Here is a 22,020-nt window from a genome sequence, read left to right as displayed (position 1 = left end):
TTTTAAGAACATTTATTACAGCACCGGGGTAGCTCCTTAGCCACTGATAACACCAGAGCCACAGAGGCAGCTTCAGTTGGTCATCTGTGCCAACACCCTCTTCAGTTACTGCTGTGCAAGGGGGTTAAATAGCAAATTTCTGTTTCTCATTGCTATAAGTATGCTTTCTTCATTGTTCTTGTTTAGACAATGGAAAATGAATAGTCTTTTCTACACGGCATTTTTCATACAACAGCAAGATACCTAACTGTAAGGCTTCCAAGTGCCTCAGAGGCATCTGATTTGTTGCATCCCTTTTCCTGATGGCTGGAGTAGAAAAAAAAAACAACAAAACACCACCACTCTTTAGCACAAAATTTGCTTAAGGCAGAGAATAAGGAGGAAGGATGATATTTACACTGACATTTTCCAAGTTATGCCATTGCCTGAATGCTTTTGTAAGATTACTCCTAGAGGATCTATTTAGGTGTTGGTTCTGGTCTGGTCTTTTTATGTTTTATTTACCCTGTACGTGTTTATTGTTTGCAAAATACACAGAGCGTGGAATCTCAGAGGGTCATTTTCCATTGCTGCCCCCTGCTGTATTATCAGCAATCTGTTCCCCAGCATTTGCAGAAACTGGGCACAAGTCAAAGGGCTTAAAGAGAAGTTTCTGAGCAGTTTGCGTGCAGTTTTTTTCAACCACGTGGTCCTGTAATTCTAGGAAACTGTTGTTCAGACATCCCTGTCCATCCCTCATTGCCAGGCTCTTGCTTCTTTGGTTTCTGTGAGGGTAGCACTGTTCTTTCCCAGACATCCGATCTCACCCTGCCAGCCCAGCTCATGGGCCATATTGTGGCACAAGGCCAGTGACTTGATGTTTTGACCTAATTGCCCACAAGTTGTATTGAAATTCAGCACGGAGTATATCGAGATCTACTTTCATTTCATTTGACTTTCTATCACAAGAAGCTCTTATCACAAGTGGTAACAAGGTTTCTTCTTGAATTACGAGACTCAGCCGTACCAGGACCTGGCAGATTTCCAGTGCAACCTATAAATTGGCTGGAGCTGAGTAAACAAATTATAGTGAATTTATGGTGTACAAATTTAGCCTCTCATTCTGTTTCTGATCTGTCAGCGAACAGTTTACAACTTGTTTTGCTTCATTCATAATTTAAAATCTTTTGGCAAAGCTTCTCAGCAAATAACCTGTATGCACGTGGTGAGTTTTTAGCAGATCTTTGGGATTTTGAAGTCTTGAAGTGCTAAAAAATATTGATGGAAGCACAGGCTTTCATCCCTTTCTTTTGACCAGGCAACAATTACTATTAGTATTAAACTTGTTCATACTCAGCATTCACGGAAGTTTCTGCCTGTCATTTTGTGGATTAATGAGAGATTTTCCTTATGAAGGCACAAATGCACATTCCAAAAGCAGCCACCAAAGCAAATTAAGCCCACTAAAAAGAACAGCCATTGCAAGAAGACTTTGCTTCAAGATTGCATGACAAACAGGAAGACAGAGCTGGAGCCAAAAGGTTGTTCCTAGTGCCAGCCTTCAGCATTTTGTGAATCCTACTGGACTAAATCTTAACAGAAGTGCTTGGCTGTCGAATGCAGCCCTTAGTATAGTAGAAAATAACTCACATTTTCCCTCCTCAATCTAAAATTGCATTCTTTCCTACATAAACTTAAATCCTACTGACAAAAAATCAGGACTGAAAATCCTATTGAGAGAAACTTGGACTGAGTAGGCAAATGTATCTCAGCACAAAAGTTACATTTTCTGGTGGTAGATGTCGCTACTGGAAAAGTCAGGGTGATGCCAGCATCACCACTCCCACTGAACTTGGAAACCCAGAGCCAGAATCCACCATCAGCTCTCCTATTCATTGTAGCTGTTGGATGAGCAGCTCTAATGCAAGGACAAGATGAGCTCTTTCCAGGCTTCTACCCCACCGCATTTTCTCTTGCAGAAGCTATAATATGAAATACTTAAAAAATATATATATATATATAATAGGATAACAACTAAAAACACATAGCTTGCTGTCTGTTCTTGGTCATACAATGCAGTAGGTCTGCATGCTAGACGTACTTTATGCACCCTTCCCAAAAGCATCCTTCCCAAATAGTTACAGGCTCCCTAAGTATTCTTGATTTCCAAAACATCCTCTATATAAAGAGACTACTGTAGGTCACAACAATTACCCTAAGTTTCTCAATTTTACCAATGATTCAATGATTCAGGGAATCTGAAATTCTGCTCTACCAGAATTTCACTCAGACAGCCATGTCAATGAAATACAGCTGGAAGGAGAAGGCTATCTCAAAGCATCTACACCTCTTAAGCTGCATTTAGATGTCATTTCAGCTTTATTTCAAAGACGAACACGGTACTTAAATGATATGTAGGTATTGTGATGACCCTCCACACAGGATAAATTTCTGCCAATTTATGTGGCTACTTGTGGAAGGAAAGACAGAAAACACTTCAACATTATCAAAGCAAAATCCTTCTTAAAAAAAAAAGTGAAGGAAACTAACTCAATTATTAAAGATTATTTGTCAAATGTTTCAGAAAGATGGATAAACCTCAAATAAAACTTTAGAAATATTTTAATGACATATAAACCAAGAAATTTTCAAATGATCACAATCCAGATGGTGCAATATACTTTGGAACATGGCAGTAGTAGCTGATCACAAGACACTACCATCCATGCTAGCTCCTCTGCACCATCTGCATTCATGAAACCCAAGCTGACCTGTCATCCTGACTCACTAACCTGCTGCCAGGCATCTGTGCTGACTGCTAATTGTATACAAACAGCAAATGCACTTATACAAAGCCTCTTCTACTTCCTCAATAAATTCTGTGAATACCATAGTGTCTACAATGAATTAACAGCAGAAGCCATGTTTTACTTGTCTAAGACGGTCTGGAGTTCTCAATGACCTTGAGTTACTGGTAAGTTTGATGAAACTTCGCATTATGTTTGTAGCAACCCCAGGCCCAGTTCTAGCTTCAGATACATTAATTAAATGGTTTCATACATTTCCCTCTCTCACACACCCACACTTGCAACTGGCAGCATCATTTGATTGCTCTTTGGAGGTCTGGAGACTGCATGTCTGCCTGTGCTAATATACATTTGAGAACTGGAGGACAGAGACTAAATGACCTGATTAGGTTTTTAGATGGGCCTTGGAAATGGACTCTGACCTGATTTCCCTTCTCTCTGTTTGAGATTATTTTACTTATCCCGTTAAACAAGCATGAACAAATCTAGTATTTCTATACCAAAACACCCTCATTCTCTCTAGAAGTAGATTTAGAGAAAATAACAACAACAACAACAAAAAACCAACACAATTTTAAAGAGCAAAGGAGTGTTTCAACAATGATGACAAAAATACTATTTAAACAAGAACTGTAAGAATTTTATATTACCCACAAGCAAGACTATCTCAAAGTTGGAAACTAAATTCATGGTTGGAGTATTTCTTTAAAATTAACAGAGTCCTTTTGCTGTGTTAACATTTTTCATTTTGTGCTGTTGCAACCACTCTCCCACTCCTTTATCTGACTGATATGGTAATAACAGGTCCTAGGGCCATATGTTCAAATACATTAGAATTCATGATGACTTTGTTCTAGTTTCTTAGTTCTTATTAAGGCTGACAATCTTCAGGGAAAATGAGCTTTTCTAGCACAACTTCCTCAACGCTGTAAGAGATTAACATATACAAATATTGCATATTGATTGTAGGCCAGATCCCGTCTACATTTACTTCTGGGCATATTGGAAACAGTTGCCTTGCCTTCAAAGGGAATCTCCTGGCAATGAAATCTACTAGTATGAGAAAGAATTTCCAGGATAAGGTCCTAGATATGTGCAGATACGAGCAAAAACAAAGCTTTGGCTATAGAGAGCAGGCTGCGAGTCGCAGAACGAGCTGGCACATGCATCGTGAAAGCGAGAGATGCTCACCCAGGCCTGACCCTGCCTGGCTGCAGACAAGCTGTTGTGCTGCTCGCCTGCAGTGATGCCCTGTGGGCAGCCTGTGCGAGACCGTACATGCCTCCCATTAGTGCACGTCTCCCAGGCACCACGTAAAGATGGGCCTTCGTACAGCGATAGTGGAATTAATGCAAACCTAAGTAGTACCTGCGTGACAACGAGAAGAGCTCGAAAATGCTTTCTGGGTGTATAAAACTTGCAGATAGGCAGTTTCAGAGGGAGTTAAACTACTCAGAAAGTCAGATCATGATAGAAAATAGTTTGGCCAAAACAAGTAAAACCAGAGAAGTATAAATGTTATTCATTGACATTTTCGAGGTGAAATATTTTGACTTTTTGTTCCAAAATATTTTGGCTTATTGTTCTAGTTGTAATCTGAAACTGACAGGTTGTTGGGTTTTTTTGGGGAAGGGGGTTAGTGATGGCTGTTTAAGAAACAGCTAAATAGCCCTTACTGAAAATAAAGTTGTCTCAGGTAAAAAATGTCTTCCATCAGCTGGGACTGACATTTAAATATACTTTTTCCAGCCTAGACATGAGCAGAAAAATGCAGCTCTAATCTTAACGCATTCTGGTAGAAGTACAAAACCAAACAATTGTTTCCATATATGAATGCTATTGGAAAAGTAGCATCGTTGCTTCAGCTTTCCAGCAAGGATTTTGTTGTTGAATTGGGTTATTTGAAAAGCACCCACCATTCAGTTTTATTAAAAGGTCTTTCCAATTAACAAAACAGCTGTGTTTAGGATTATAAAAAACAACCAGACTTCCTCAGAGCTTCTGTCTACCCACAAATCTGCCATTAGACACGCAAAGATTTGCACCTCTCCTCATACAAGACGTTCCAAGGCCCTTCTGGCCTGCCTTCAGAACACAGGGTCCCATTTTATGAACTACAGTTACTTTAGTCTGTGACCTTTAAGATTAACTGTTTGGGGATTTTCTTCTCACCCATTTTTTATTTATTATCCAATCCATGCAATTGTTTCAGAGCTTGGGAAATGCACTTTGCAGAGCGTGGAAAAAGGAATAGGTGCTAAGGAAGGCTTCTTATTTATACAGAGAGGCTGCGTATTACATTTGCATAATATGATATCAGAAGAAATAAATGGCACCAGAAATACGTGTACAGAGAGAAGTGCTAATGAGCTGTGCAGAATGAGGAAAGACAGTATTTTTTTCACAGAGGCTATCGATCCACAGTTCGGGAGAAAGAAAGTCAGTCAGGAAAGATTTTTTCTTTAATGAAACCCTGAACAAAGAGATATTGGATCATGATTTTTTTTCCAACAGATTTGTTAAGATGTTTACAGATCTCATCCTGAATATTAATAAAACATGCATACTAAGCTGTACAGCCAAAAAAATGCGTCATTCAGATGCACAGCAGAACAGGGTATAGCAGAGGCAGTTTGCTGTGCTATCTGTGCTCCACACATACTATGTAAAACAGTGAACAAACCTGAAAAAGTCTAAGAAGCAGGTACCTATGTAAAGACTCCATCCTGAGAGATAGATAGCACTGAGCAGGACTCACCCATGTAAACCAAAGGGAATCTCAAACAAAGGAATGAAAAGACAGCTGAGTATCTGCCCTGGTGATCTCTTGGAGACAACAGTTAATGTACGACAGCATGGGCTCAGCTCAGTATTGCCACATCCTTCAGGTGATTTTTAGACCGAAACTATCTGTGCTGCGTACAGACATTTGAGAACGGGACCATGTTTATGCATTTGTCTTTTCTATCTGGAAAAGGATTTTCCACAGTGCTAAACATGCCTCAACTTCTGCTTCTATTAAAGTAAATGAGTGTTTTACACAGACTTCCACAGAAGCAGAACTAGCTAACTAATCAGTGCTCCCTGAAGACTTCAGGGTCCTACTGACTGATGCCACAGCAGTACAGCAAAGGGTTGAGCAGGAGAAGACAAGACTACACAGTTTGTAGTTGACAGCAAACACACCCCATGAGATGTCCTTCATATTAGAAGTGTTCTACATGCAAATATACAAGACCGAGAAAAAAAAAAAAAAACTTCACTGGATATTAAAACACCAACTCAATAAACCTGGCTGCTAGTTTTGCTGCTGGGAAAAAAAGCTAGAAAACATTTCTTAAAAAAAACCCTACAACCAAAAGACTGATTCAGTGTAAGGTTTTTCTTGGACAAATATGTTCACTGAAGAAAGAAAACAAAACCAAGCCAAAGCCCAAACCAGCAAGCTGTTCTATCAATTTATGTCCTTTTTACAACACCTTGTATTATTGATGGGACATGGCTTCACCATTCTTTTTTAATATATTTTACTCTTTTTGACAGTACACAGAGAGGAATGTGTACAGTGCACTTGCAGTCTCTGCACCAGGTGGATAATTTCATATCCCGCTCACATGCTTGAGTATATATGGCCCCATAGTGAATACATCCAATAGGCTTTTTTCCTTCAATGGGGCTATAAATACAACTAAAAGCAAAGTACTGCACATAAGGACCTGTATTTTGCTTTAGTGAGGAGCAAAAGATGCCATGGATTTTGGTTCTGTGGGTTCATTCTCTCTTACAGCATACAGAATAAATTGATATCTTTGTCTGTTCTTGGAAAGATGAATTTCTCCATGGCCTGTGCGCTGCAAAAAGAAAGCCTCAAAGGCATCAATTACAACTGCCTACTGACAGTGCATTTTGCCCCGCTATGACTACGGTCTGTGGCACGGTTAAGACAAATTTTAGTAAGGTCTGCCATTTACTTCTGCATTTCTGTGGTGACATTTCAGAAAGAAGTTTTCTGATATGTGTTAAGCCTGATGGTGAACTGTTTGGAACTTTCCAGCTTCACGGCTTACAGTTGTCACTCTCATTGCTAACACTGGCAAAGCGGCCATTTCATGTATTCAGGAGTGTTGCTGAGGTCAGGAAAGATCTAGACAAAACTCTGTGAAAAACACTAAATTGTTGTTTTGTTCAAAACCTTCTGTCGAGTTGTACTCTCGGAATCCAGGAAAAAATCTGAAAATAGAAAACCCCCACAAAACTGGTATTTTTTCCTACAAGCCCTGAAGGCTACCCAACACTGAATCTTTTAGCCTACTCTAGCAATGCTGTGGAGTCTTCTGAAAGAAGCAAGTTACAAATCTTGTGGCCCACTTACATCTTCATGACTTGTTTTTACAAAAAGACAGGCAGCCTAGTTATATCATATTTAACAGTTTGGCTTGGCTTTGGGAAAGTGCCTGACGTGAGGAAGGAATGTTTCTCAGTTATCTGAAAGCTGGTCTGTGAACATTTCAAACACACAGAAGAGTTCTTCATATCTCAAGTGGACCCAGAGAACTCCCCAGTGTCCCTTGTGATGGAACTGCTGTGGTATTGCACGAAATTCTGCCATCTTGTCCTAATGCGGAGAGCCAACAACCAAGCAGGGAGCAAGGCAGTCCTTTCTAACAGAGCAGAATCTACAGCAGAGGTTTAGCTGAGCTGAATGTAAGGAAATTTTCATCTGCCTTTGGGTTACAGCACAAAATGTAGCAATTCTACTGCAACAGAAGGAAGAAATTGTACTCATGTTACTAAACTTTGTAAAACATTAATTTGCTTTTGAGAGGGCATTTGTGTATTTCCTATCCTGGTAAGAACTGTGTTATCTTCTGGGTTTTATTTTCAGTCTAAGCTTAAGACCTCCACATTAAAACTCTGACCTTTACATTGAGTCTGTCTTCCTCTTTAGATTGTTTTCAGCTGTGGCATACAAGTCCCTAAAAACATGTCAGGGGAATCAGTGTGCAGAGGCAGGTCCCCTGTAGTCCCTGTAGGCCCAGCATAGCCCTGACCAGGATGTCAGGAGGAGGTCTGCCTTTCTACGCCTGTCTTGTTTCTGTAAGGGTTTTATTTGCATTTTTGTTATTTGCCTCGTAAGGCACATGTGCAAGTTTCAGTCCTGAGAGTGAAGTGAAAGCAGATTTTGCTTTTGGTTTCTTAAGCCATAATTCACAATATTTGTTTTCTACTTTTTTTCAAGCACCAGAATTTTGGCAATCAAAATGTATCAAAACCCAAGAAAACTCTTAAAGCAATCTGGCCAGAAAAATTTGTCATCTCTGGCTCAGTAGCATTAGTTATCCTGGTTAATTGGATCGATGGCAATAATTGTAATTACTGGAGATGAGATTGCCTGTACTGTAAATACATTTCAATCTTCAATGTGAGCTGGACTGTAGAATACATACTGCAGATTTTCCCAGTCACAAACAGGTTACGGAGAACACTGCACGTCAGTGCTAATCGTCTTTGTTATTATATAGAATTTAAAAAAATGGCACCAGCTGAAAGAATTGTTAATCTGAAGCAGTTTTGCTGATTCAAAGGTATTAATCCACAAAGCTTTGCCGCTGCATGGTTTTTCAAGATAACCACTCCATGAAAACATAACTTTTTTTTTTTAACTGAAATAGTTACTAGTTATTCAGCACATACTGCCAGTACTTGCTCTGATATTCATCTGCAGAACATTAATAAAGTATCAGTTTATAAGGCAAGCCTCTCCTTTGAAAACCATAGGAACTTTAGTCTTTAGTTCTGTGCAGTTTCGAAGTATGCACCATGCCTGTAAGAACTTGTTCAAGGACAAATAATGAGGAAACTTCAGGGATTTATCCTTTGCTTTAGTTTTGCAACACATCAACAATTAATGTAACTTAAAGGAAAAGGAGCGTGTTTCAAGGTAAAAGGATGCTGAAGCACTTCATTTCAAACTACCAAAACTAGTAAAGACAGTACTCTATTTCGCTTCACTGAAAACTCAGCCTTCGATGAGTACTGGCTTTTCTCAATAGCTCCAAAAGGGGACTATATATATTTTACTAATTAGATTTTTAGATGTTATTGATTATTTGAATCCACCCCTACATGCATATATTAACTCCTTTTGTTTCTCAGGAAAGTCACTAAACTTTGTCTTGGTGGTGCTCTTACTCAAATTTCGCTTATTTTTTTAGAAGTATCAATGGTTCACATTTGGGAGAGAAGGAAAGAATCAATATATCTTTTCTTCTCCTTTTTTTTTTTTTTTTTTTAAAACACCCAAGCTCAACTATGTCTGATATATTAGAGACCAGATAGGTTTAATGAAATCTGTTTATGATTTCATGTGTAAAATCTCTCCCCAAGCACCACTTAAGCTCGCATATGTCATCCCAACAGAACTGAAGTGGTATGTTGGTGGGGAAGAGGTCTTGCTCCTGTTCTTTTCAGAGGGGTGAATGTAAATTTCTAGCATTTAAATCCACAGTTTTGCATTCACTCAGCCATCTCATTCTCCTCTGCAAGTGCCAAGTGATGGCACCACAGAGAAAGTGAGCACCATCTGTCCCCACTGCATAATGCTTCACAATGGGAAGAAAGTGTGGTCCTTGCAAGAGGCTGTTATGCTTGCCACTCCTCTGGCTTCTCACAGAATCATAGAACGGCTTGGGCTGGAAGGGACCTTAAAGGTCTACCTGGGCTAGCACCATAGAGTGTTGGCTGGGACAGAGCAGCCTGAACTTTGGTTCAACAAGCAGCAGCAAAGAGGAAAGGGTGAAGGGAAAGGCTAGTTCTCTAGCTCAGTTCAACTCTAGTCTGAACGTAATTAAAACACCATTCAACTATCAGTATAGGAACAATCCTCAGCTCAGTTTTGATTTTTCAAATAGATACTGAAAGTAAATATCAAAAATTCTAGATAAAGATTATTTCTAATTTAAAACTATCATTTTTTCACTTTTTTTTTTTTTTTTTCCTTTTTCTGTGTACATCTTGCAATTACCTCTTTGAACAGTTTGAGTTCAACTATAAAACACCACAGAAGATTTTTGAATTAAAATGACATTATCTTATCAGGTACTGCTACTGAGCCTCACAGGATACAAGCTATTGGGGATGTTCAATTTATTTAAGCTACTGTTTAAGCGATGATTTCCCCAATGCTGCAAACAGTTAGTTCCTTATTGTTCATTTTGAAAAGTTCTGTTTTGTATTTCAGAAGGAGTCCATGAAATTCTGATTAAAAGAAAATGCCTAAGCAAAGGTTCAACCTTAAGCATGTGATTTCCCTTGAAATAAATTGTTCCACTTACATATTCAAAGGTAAGCTCGTACTTACTGTTTTGTTGAGCTGGGGCCTCAGACATTTCCAGAGATTTTAATATCACATTTGCAAACCAGATGGTACCGCCTTAGTTTAGTAACAATGGAGCAAAGTGTCCTTCGCTTATACTTTAATCTTAGAAAATGAGATCAAGACATTTTCAGCAACTAGTTGATTGATACTATGTGAAAGCTGAACAACCTTGTTAATTAGGCAGTCCTGCTGGAGTGCCTGAAGTGCACTGCAACCCATAATTAAAAGATAGCATTACAGGGGTCTGCAGAGGCAACCTGCTCTAACCCCCAAGCCCACACTTTCCTAGAGGTGCTCTGTGGCTCAGAGGAGCAGACAAAGGGGCGCTGCCATGGCATCCAGCTACAGAGGTTAGCAGCTTTCAGCTTCATAAAAGGACTAATCAGGCTGGAAAACCAGAGACAAAAACTGGCCTCCTCCAGCTAAGAATCTGAGTATTCAGCCCCTAGGTTCCGTTTGATTTGTTTGGATTCCCAGCTCACCAACACAAACAACAGAAGTAATGTGGGTGCTTGAGAAGGCTCCCCCTGATGCCCAAAGACGTGAGCCTTTGGCACAGAAGCACAACAGGGGTGGCCAATGAAAAGTTCTCAAGTACACAGGTCCAAGGCAATGAATATTCAGGAGTGTTTACCTTAACGAGAAGACAAAATCTGCAGGGAAATTGAAAGGAAGGAGGAGAGAGAAGAAGGTCAAGTTCAAGTACTGACTTACATTGTAGTGGCTGATTTTGTTGAGACTGTCCTGAAATTGCTTATTGTGGCTGCAGTGAGAACCGCAGCGGGAAACTCTGGCACACAACTTCTTTAGACAAGTTCTCCACGGCTACTCAGTAACTCGCTTGGTTTGCACATCACATTCCTTATCTTCAGCTCACTCAGCAAGCTTAGAACAAAGCTCACAGATGGATGTGCTATTTTGAAGCAATTAACTGTATATTTAGTTATACTCTTATAATGCCTTTGGACCCCGTATAGAAATGTTTAGTTTAAAATATCTCTGCAACAATTGGTGTTTCCTGTAGCTTTAATTACTGTCAAAATTTGTGCCCGCTTTCTGAGCTCCAGAGGTTGATTTTGGCTTGGATGTTTGTTTTGTTTTTATTTAAAGACATTTTGTGCAAATAAAAATATCATTTCTGGAGATGGCAAAATGTCATGTAAAAAACCCATTTCACTCAGAATTCCAAATACTGAATAAACCAAAAAGTGATAAAATAGCTGAGACTGCATGAAATAAAGAAATGTGTTGATAAATTTGATTCAGAGCATCACTCTACAAATGGTATCAGTGTCCCTGTAGGTAATAACATTTCTAATTTATTACATATCAACATTCAAAACAGTTTATTTCAAAAACTGAAAAAGCAGAACAATGGAAGCCTGTTAAAGCCCTATTATTTATTTAAAAAATGGTAAAGAATGTATCTTAAGTTATAAGAAATTACCATATTTTTATGGGTTCTGAGCTCTGCAAGGAAATGTGTATGCAATTATAGTCTGTCTTCTGCATCCGTCTGCTGAGTTTATAGTACGAATAAATCGTGGTTAATCATGTACAGTCTTGTATTTTCTCATAACCACAACAGTGATATGTATGCATGGGGCATCCTGCTGTTTGTTATTGGATTTTTCCTAATTCATATAGTATTTCATGTTTTGCTACTGACGACACAAAACTTTCAGTCCTGTATATGTTAAATACAATCACATCACTAAAGCGACCAAATTTCCCAAGCCTTGCTGATTATCGTAACGTACACATGGATCATTGTATTTGTCTCCATAGTTTTTTTTTTTTTTTTTTTTTTTTTTTTTTTTAATGGAGGAGTGGGATGGGTTTACATAAATGGTAATGAATGCTAGCTGTGCCTCCTGATAAAATAACAACACATGCCCGAAATAGAAAGGAATATTCTTATTTACAGCTTGTCTTTTGTGGTATGTTCTCTCAATTTTCAGTTGTAGATTTTAGGATTAACCTGGTATTCAGTGAGGAAAATTCCCTTAAGCACTATCTGTTCTGAGGCTGACTCACCTTTGTGGTTAAATTCTTTCCCCCACGTCCTCGCTTTTCCAATAGCTTTACTCTGAACAGCTGAAACTCCTGTCATTTTAAAATGCAGAATTAAAATTCTCCGCTTGTATCATTACTGTATTAAATTTTGCCTTTGCAGTATTAAAACAAAGCAGACATGGTATTCTTTGAATCCAGACCACACAAGGAGCCAGGCCATCCACCAGGTGAGAGCTCCTCTAGCTCCTGGGCAGGCAGCGGGAAGGACATGCCAACCTTCCTGTGGTCTGTAAGATGAGGAGCCCCAGTTTTAATTATTCATTACTTGGATATGTCCTGGGAGATTAGTACTCATGACTATAACTTGTCACACAGCTGTCTAACATAAAATGTATCGCTATCCCTGATGCTATTCCACTAAATCAAAAAAGACTTGTGACATGCCGTATGGTTTTGGTCAATAATAATGGAATCTGAGATCTGACGATGCACACTGGATTTTCTTGCTTGGAGTGCATATACCGAATAACACTGTTTGGGGCTCTGGGCCTAAACTCATGAGTGTCTCTGTGTGTGTGTGTGTGTGTGTGTGTGTGTGTGTGTGTGTGTGTGTGTGGGGAGGGGGGGCAGAAGCTTTCTCTCACTCCATTCAGAGGCACTTTCCCACCTTACTGAACAGAAACACCACATGCAGAAAAAAGTCAGCAAATACTGATTGAATTTGTGTTTGTACAATTTTTTAAGGATATATTTGGATTAAGAATTAATATTCCAATTGGTTGATTTGCAGGGAGTTCTGCATAGTATTTAGATGCTAATTACTGCACAATTAGAGGGCTAAGGTCAGACAGATCCTCCAGCACTGGAGCACAGAAATACACAGTGTTAAAATATCAAAATTATCCACAAATACAAATCCGAGGAGGTCTTTAAAAAGACTCCCACACATGGGTTTCTGCAGTTCAAAGGTCAAACTTTGCTCTTGCTAATTGCACTTAAGTCAAAGGGAACAAGATTTGACCAGAATGACTGCAGAGCAGAGCAGTGCAGATTATATTTATGCCTCCTTGTGCTGTGAGCCAGTGTGCCCACTTTTGGGTTTTTGACACTTACACTCCCTCATTTTCTATATGGCTAAACACCACATGTGCCCATTCAACATTTCTCACAGACTGCCACACAACAGATCTGCATGTTTCTTACTCAAATGTGCAAGGAGAGATTACTCTGTAAACAGAGATAATAGTATATCTCTCCTTTCTTACATCTTTCTCTGAAATCTGTCTGCAGTAGAAAGATTTCTAGGCTAGGAATGCTGACTTCAAAAGGCAGAACAATCCTAAAGCATTTGAGAGGGCACAGTCTGTTTTAATACCACCACATCTTATTATCAGAACCTTTCCAAATGCAGGCCATTGCACATGCAACGATTTCTACTTTTCATAAGCTGCAAAGAGGTAACTCAGGTTCTTTCCTAGTTTGAGACATCTGAAGTCTGTCCTGCATTAGGGATAAGTTTTTATTTGTTCCCAGGAACAGCTGTCTCAAAGGTACTAATTCTGCATTTGATGCTGCTGAAACTATATTTAAATGAAATGATACAGAAAGAAATATCCGCTTTTGTCTTTAGCCAAAGAGTGGCAAGAAAACAGCACCTGGGGCTGTAAAAGGAAGATGGCCCAATGCTGCTCCTGAACCACTCGGGTCTGTGCCAGCCCCAGTCCGTCCCATGCTGCTGCTGCCCCTGTTCAGTCATCACTTGTGGGAGAGGAATCTTCCTTCAGCCTGACTGATGAAGGGCCCTTGTCCTAAATAACAGGATTAGCTTCGCTGCTCAAGTGAATGGTAGCCTGCTCTACTCAGCTGTGACCAAAGCAACATTCATCAACAGCTGCAGAACACCTTCTTTGTCCTTCCAAGCAAGGAAACAATTGGACTAAGTGGAACTTTCCCCCAGTAACTAAGGCCACATACAACTTGGGAAATGGAGGGAAAGTTCCACCAGCCTTTGTTTCCCAATAGCCCCTTGCAGGGCTGCACTCAGGCCAGCTCTGGTCTCAAGGCTCAATGCCAGTGTCAGTGCAGCGCTGAGGTGCTGCTGCCTCAGAACACAGCGTTCTTGGAGCTCAGGGATCTGCTCACGCCTTTCAGAGAGAGCTGGGCTGCCACTGGCCAGCAAGAGAGTGCCTATGGGGGTCTCCAGCCCCATGGTTTCTTGTGGTGGAGCCCAAAGGAGCTTCATGCAATGCGCAGAACTGCTTAGGCTGGTCCCACCGCTTCTGTCCATTCCAGCTTCCCCAAGAAAAGACTTAGTTCTTTTAGTTCTAGAGAGGACTGAAAGGCCCAGTGCCTATCAGGAATAAATCTTTTACTGAAATCACAGAAATCACAGAACTGTTTGGGTTGGAAGGAACCTAAAAATCATCTGGTTCCAATTTCCTGTAGTGGGCAGAGACATCTCCCACCAGATTAGGTACTCAAAGCCTCAGCTTAAGTGACCTTGAACACTTGGAAGGATGGAACATAGAATGGCTTGGATTGGCAGGGACCTCAAAGATCACCTAGTTCAAATCCCTCTGCTGCAGGCAGAGTTGCCAATCACTAGATCAGACTGCTCAGGAACCCACCAAGCCTGGTCTTGAATGCCTCCAGGGATGGGGCATTCATAGCCTCTCTGGACAGCCTTTCAGAGCCTCACCACTCTGAGTGAAGAATTACTTCCTAGCATTTAACCCAAACCTCCTCTCTTTCAGTTTAAATCTATTTCCTCTTGTCTTGCCACTATCTGTCTGTGTAAAAAGTTGTTTCCCCTCCTGCTTGTAAGCCTCTTTTAAGTGTTGTATGGTCACAATGAGTTCTCCCCGGAGCCTTCTCTTAACCAAGCTAAATGATCCAGACTCACTCAACCTTTCATCACAGGAGAGGTGCTCCCGCCCTCTGACCATCTTTGAGGCCCTCCTCTGGACCCACTCCAACAGTTCTGCATCCTTATTGTGTCAGGGGCCCCAGGCCTGGACACAGTACTCCAGATGGGACATGCACAGCTTCCCTACAGTTTTCATACTAGTTGTACTTTGAATTTCTAAGAAGTATTTTCCTCCCTTGATCTTCTATAGCATGGATGCTCCATGGCAGTCAGGAGTATGATGAGCTCAGGGCATAAGAGTCCTTTCAAAATCAACATCGATCCACCAAAAACTGGGGATTGCTAGGATTTATATTGGGCAGAGGAGCCATGTTAATGGATAGGCCTTGACAAACCTGATTTACAGATTAAAATAACAATGTTTTAGCATTTACAGAACGTATAAATTTAAAGTTGAACTGTACTAGCCATAAAATCTCAGATGCTTTTGTTACAGCTGTGACTGGCAGCAGCACAATGCAGCAGCTAAGCATCGCAATTAATAATCTCCAACTGCAACAGATTCAAAAAATCAGAGTCCCTTTTGGAGTGCGTTACCAGGTGTCACATCACATCACACTTCCTTCAGGCAATGGCTCAGACCTGACACAAACAGATGCGAAAGACAAAACTCAGAACATTTAGTGATACGGATTCAAAGAGATACCAGGTGGTCTTATTATTCAGGTTTAACTATTGTTCTGTACTGTTTATTTATCGTGGTGCTCTCACTTTTCTTTAGCTTGTGCATCCAAAGAAAAAAGGGTCACTAAGCAATCTAGTCCTTAAGCACAGGTATATTAAAATATTTCCACACTACTTGAAATTAGGACTTATCCTGTATTCATAGATGTTGACGGTTAACATGGAAGAAGCCAGTTCCAAGCCAATGATGTCCAGGATGACCAGACCTGCCCTTGGCCAGTAGGCAGCTCCCCACACATCCCACCCAACTCCTGTCTCTGTGCCCCTGATGGGGAGAACATGGTGCCACATCTTTCAGTGCCGCTACAAACCTGACAGTCAACACCAAAATATTCAAATTATGAGGCAGATTTAAAAGTATTTTCCATTTTTTGTGAAAGGCTCTCACTAGGCAGAGAAAACAGGACATTCTGCTGTACTGGTTCTCTCTCAAGTGCACCGGAAGCTTTCCAATTCATTTCCAATAAAGGGTGCTGCTGGGTCAGCAATTCCTGTTCTGATTTGGACCAGCTCATACTGGGAAAAGCAACACTTGGACAATGCGAGGGGTCAGCTGAGGAAGCAAACCCACGATGTGGGATCCCAGCCAGGGTGAGGCTGTGGTTCCCACTGCTGCTCTCCCATTAGAGACCAGTAATCACTTTGCACACACTCTCATCTATGCCAGGTTTCTGCAATTAATGATGAAGTCAGGTGCTGCTGGAAATAAAAATCCCCAGAAGAAATTCTCAGAAAAGCATGCAAATTGAATACTGTTAATTGTGGCTGTTACGACAACTGTATTTAATTCGCAGCATCTTTCGATTGTACATGGAAGAGATAGCATTGGCACTACACTAAAAGGAAATAGCTAGTCAGAGAGCAAAACAGCCTGCCATTTCACACTGAGCAATTAAGCATCCTGCTCACCTTGTTCATCTGAGTAGTAACTACTGGCATGTATGCAAGTCACCCATCATCCCTAACCCCTCCTCAGTGGGATGCACAGATCACCATCACCATTTTGCAATTAGGGAACCTGAAGCCCAGGTTTAAACACTGCTGAAGTAGCAGAGATGAAAATTATTACTGTCATGGTCCTACACAATTTCCATCCAACCCAGAATAGTGAGAACTCTGTAGTGAAGTTCCTGCCCCACAAAAATCAATAGCTAAACTACCTCCTTACCCCTGTTCCTATTCACTGAACCATAATAATGACAAGGGAGCTATTTGCATGTTCAAAGAAGCAGAACTGAATGCACATAGACTCCTTATAATTAGTTTCACTGCGGCTGACTGTAAAAACACGTAATTTAGGTTCAAATAATTTATACTCTTTAAAACTCCTGAAATGCCCCTCCTTCTGTTTTCTTGTGCTCAAACATAAAAACTTGCACAGTTTGGCTGAAAAGTGCTCAACACAGAAAGATGGAATGCTGGGCTCTGGATGAACATATTGTGAGCCTGAAAGCTTTATAATCAATTAGCATCCTACTGGAAACCTGACAGCCTGTCGTGACCCATTAGGAGGTATTCTGTGCTCTCAATATCTGTGGGTATTGGGACCATTTACACAGATACCAGGTAAGCTCTTACAAAGCAGAATATGATAAGGTCAGCTCTTTGTTTTATTTCTAAGTGCTTTTCCAAGATGTTTTTTCTCTCTGGTGGAATGAACATGGCAGTGGAGCTAAAAATGGCAACGCTGTATTTCAGGTAAGTGGGTTGAAAAGTCATTCTCGCTGGGAAATGAACTGATGACCTTTTCAATGAAAGGTAAAGCTCAAGTCATAAAAGTTTGCATTTAAGATGCACTAAATATATCGTTGACTAATAGCTCAAGAGGGCAATAACAACATAGCCTGCCTAACAGCTCATGTTAATGCAAACATAATGTGCCGTGTAAAAAGAGATTAATCAAGTTTTCCTACTGGAAAACTGACAGCCTGTCGTGACCCATTAGGAGGTATTCTGCACTCTCAATATCTGTGGCTACAGGGACCATTTATGAGCTGACAAACTTGGGTGACTGGTAATACTACACCGGACAAAAATAAAGTCAGAGATGGGTGTCACATTTCTGGTCCTTTCCAGCATGCTGCTTATAGACATTTCCCTTGCATTTATACTCTGCAGTGTATGACATTGTGTGCACACAAACCTTGTTTTAATTGCAACACATTGCATCTGCTGTGCAGTTAAAATAGGAACCTTTACTAGTTTGTAAGGTTTTCATCAAAGAAGCACCTTTAAAACTGGTAAGTCCATTCAAACCATATCTGATTACCTTCACAAAACCAGAGAAAACAGCCCAGTTCATATTATAATTTAAGGTCAGCAATGAGTAAATAAGATTTAATGACAATATCAGCACTCTTTGATGAGGGCAACCCCAAGTCGCTGGCTCATTTCTTCTATAAATTGGAATCCACTCTGATTAGACTCCATTTGGCATTCTGCTGTGTGTTATTCAGTCAATTCAGTGCTTATATGAGCTATACTTAATGAGGCAAAAGGCATGCCTTCATATTTAAGCAAAACCTTATCTGCATGTCTATAGCTGATTTCATAAGTGAGACAGCAGATCCTCAGACTTGCTTGCTTTCATCTGAGAGTTTGAAAATCCCATATCCTGCAAAAATGGAAGGCAAAATATTGCTTCCTAAAACCTAGGCTGCCACTTGCAAAATGCCGTGCAAAATAAAAGATTAAAAAAAAAAAAAAAAAAAAAAGTCTTCCACAGAGTGATAGTTTTAGCTGTCTTGGTTCTTCTCTGCTATGTTTATGAAGGCAGTGTTTCATCTCCTTCTTGTGCGTATCACATTGATTACTTTCCCAGGGAGTTGCTGGGTGAGGTAGTTAAGTAAATACTAAAATTTTAAGCAACAGTTTCACATAGCTATGTTCAAAAGTAAAGTATGTTTCAGTGATTTAGAAGCTCTTGAGTTAATTGGTTTACTGGCCTTATATAGCTCCAGTCCATCAAAAAATATTGGGAGATTAATTCACCACCTCCCTGCCCCAGCTACTGCTGTGGCTATTTATCCAAGGCCAATGCCAAAGGCTAACAGATCAGAAGGAGGGCCCAATGTAGTTATTTAAGTGAAATTACAAGGTACAAGGCTGTTACAATGAGCTGGGATCTATAAGCTGGTGGAGGCTGCTCCATTCAGCCTTTATTATCATTATCACCTTTTATAACCCAGAGACTCCACAAATCATGATTATTTTGATTGAAACAAACATCACCCATTTGATTAAAAAAAAATTGGTAAAGTAGATGCACAACCATAGTATATCTACCTTTATTTTTCCTGACAGAAACAGTGTAAAATGGTCTTTCTATAACAAAACACTTAAGAAATCACTTCAGCTAGAGATGCTTCCCACAGTAGTACTATGGCAGCTTAGGACACGGATTTAGCAGCATAACAGGTCTGTGCCTAGATTGGAGCCCCTTTTGGGTTTATGCCACATCTGATTAGCTTGATACTAGCTTGGGCAAATGAATCATGAATTACAGGCACACCTTTCACTGCCACTCAGGAATATTCTATGTTAGGAATGACAATTTCAAAATATTTTGAAATTATACTTCATTTTTGGACATGATATTTGAAAGCAGGCAATACTAGTCAGTTAAACTGACTTCTGGAAAATCACTTTTTATGATAGCAATCCTTCTTTAACTCACAGTCTCAAGTTTGACAATTGGCACCGTTTAGTCTAGAGGTAAGACATTAGGCTTGCTTTGTGACTGTATTACTGACACACACAGAAACAGTGATGAAAAGTCACTAACTGTTGCTATGAACTTCGATGGGCTGCACCCATTTATTCCACCAAATTAGTTTTGCTATAAACTACTTTTATAAGCTGAGATTCAAACTGATTAGTTGAGAATTTGCTATTAGCAATGAGATCTCAGATAAAACCAAATATTTACATCTCTATGTCCATAAAAGAAAGTTGCACAAGTACAATCTGAACCATGATAAAACAATAAAGTTTCATCTACAGCATCATTATCAATAAAATCAGGCATGTCTGATGGATTTGAAGTAGCCCCCTACGCTTCTTCTGTGGGGATTTACTTCCCCACTCATCCTTATAACAGAGGTGTACCTGTACGTGCCATGTGTTCTCACAGAGTATCGTGTGCTTCTAAATTTAAATCTTGGACACGAGGCAATAAAGAGTTAGAATTCCTAATTCATAACACTTCTTAACTGTTCCCAGTCACCTAAACCCATATTACAATTCAGCGTTAGACACCACCAGTACTGCAGAAGAAAGCCTAACATCTCTTTACTATCCCAGAACTAAGGTAAGCTGCAAGTAAGAAATGGGAGCTACGTACGCTCATGTGCCAAGCCTGCTCCCCTCAAACCACACTGCACCTGCTGAATGTTATCTCCTCCTTGGACTCACACTGCCTTCCACCTTTGCCATTGCTAAGCCTAAGCAAACCCATTCTCCAATATGCCCTTTGTATGCTGCCAGTGTCCTGGTGAAGAAAATACTGTGTACCTCTCCTGACACCATGGACTCAACCCTGCAGTGTACTTTTCCAAGGCAGGATACCTTACTCCTTGTGTTCTGCTCACATGGCTGCCAACCAGCTAATCAAATGCCAGAGCACGTGTTTGTAGTGCAGGCTATCAAAACAATGTTGGTGGTTGCTCATAATGGTCTTCCCTCTGTGCTTTTGGACACTTACTTACTAATTCACTTGTGAGGACTCACTTTAGGCACAACCGTACAGCCAGCGGGGCAGACAGGACCTTAACTGAATTGAACACATTAAAAGTGGGGTTAGAAGTGGCCTCTGCAGACCTCCATCTAGTCCAAACTCTCATTCAAAGTAAGTCTAAGTTCAAAACTGCATCATGCTTCTCAAGGATTTGGACAGCTGCTTTTCTGAAAAACTCCTAGCATAGTGATCTCAGAACCTCTCTGAGCAGTATGTTCTCTGCTGCGATGCTCTCACCATGAAAAATTATTTCCTTGTCCAGCTAAAACTTGTCTTATTGCAACTTGCGTTTATAGTTTCTTGTCATTTCGCTAAAAAGAATTTGTCTTCAGCTTTCACACAACCCCCCCTTCTTTAGGTAGTCAACCGTAGAATTGAGTTGGAAGGGACCTCTAAAGGCCATCTGGTCAAACACCCCTGCAATGAAGAGGGACACCTACAGCTCCAGCAGGTGCTCAGAGTCCTCTAGCCTGACCTTGAGTGTCCCCATGGATGGGGCATCCACCACCTCTTGGGCAAGAAAGATGGATGATATCCTTCTGAACCTTCTCCTCATTAAACAAATCCAGCTCTCTCTTACATTATGTACTCCAGCCCTTGACTACTGCAGCAGCCCTCCACTGGACTCTTGTACTAAGTCATCCCATACTCATTGTCAGTATTTGAGATGCAGACTCAGACATGCCAAGCAGAAGGGAAAAATCAGCTCCCTCGCCCTGCTGGGTCTCCAGCCAGCTGTGGTCTCAGCAAGGTAAGAGCACTGCAGGGCAACCTGAGGCCCTACATTAACAATCTGTTTTGGCTTCACACTAATATAGGAAACCAAGATTTTTCTGTAATCAGATATGTTTTGCCCATTATTCTCTTTCCTTACCATTTTCCCTGTAAACTCAGATTACTGTGACATCTTGGCAGGGCTGTTTTGTGGCAGCTCTTTCTCAATTCAACAAAAGCAATGTGATGGGAAGCAGAAGAGATTGCAATACACTAACATTTTAAATGTGTTTTTGAAGAGGCCTTTGGGCACAGATGTTCCATAAAACTGTATTTATTATTATAATAATCTGCTGAAGAGTGCAGCTGTTTATTCAGGGGTCTGAATATTGAAAACTCCCTAAATCTAATGATTCCTTGTCTGCCCCACTCACTGCACTTCCAACACTAATAAGAAATACAATTTTGAAAAATCTGTATATACCAACATATCATAGAATACCATGGAATAAATATTGACTTACAGCATAAATACTGCTATAAAAACGTCTTTCAGAAGGAATCTCTTCAAAGTACAAGTGGTATCAAAATAACTGCTGAGGAAAAGACTGAGACCTACAACATAGGCATTATTTGAGCTTAACGCCAAATTGTAGTACATCAAGAGCAGATTCTCTGGCTTGTAACAGCACTGACACATGGCCAAAAGACTCTGGTTCAACAGTTTTGTTTGACACTGTGGAGAACAAACGTAAAGTCCACAGGACTTTTAAAATGCTGC

The 22,020-nt window shown here is 40.3% G+C and overlaps 1 protein-coding gene across 1 annotated transcript in view; it reads right to left on the bottom strand.

The window, feature by feature from the left end:
• The window catches only part of SEMA6D (semaphorin 6D), a 130,181-nt gene that overhangs the window by 59,377 nt on the left and 48,784 nt on the right, over positions 1 to 22,020 (bottom strand). The window lies entirely within an intron of this gene.

Source organism: Meleagris gallopavo, chromosome 12 (genome assembly GCF_905368555.1).
Source record: "Meleagris gallopavo chromosome 12, MGAL_WU_HG_1.1, whole genome shotgun sequence".
NCBI classification, from domain to species: Eukaryota; Metazoa; Chordata; class Aves; order Galliformes; family Phasianidae; genus Meleagris; species Meleagris gallopavo.
The sequence above is the reverse complement of the archived record's forward strand: the minus strand, read 5'-3'. Positions and strand labels throughout refer to the sequence as shown.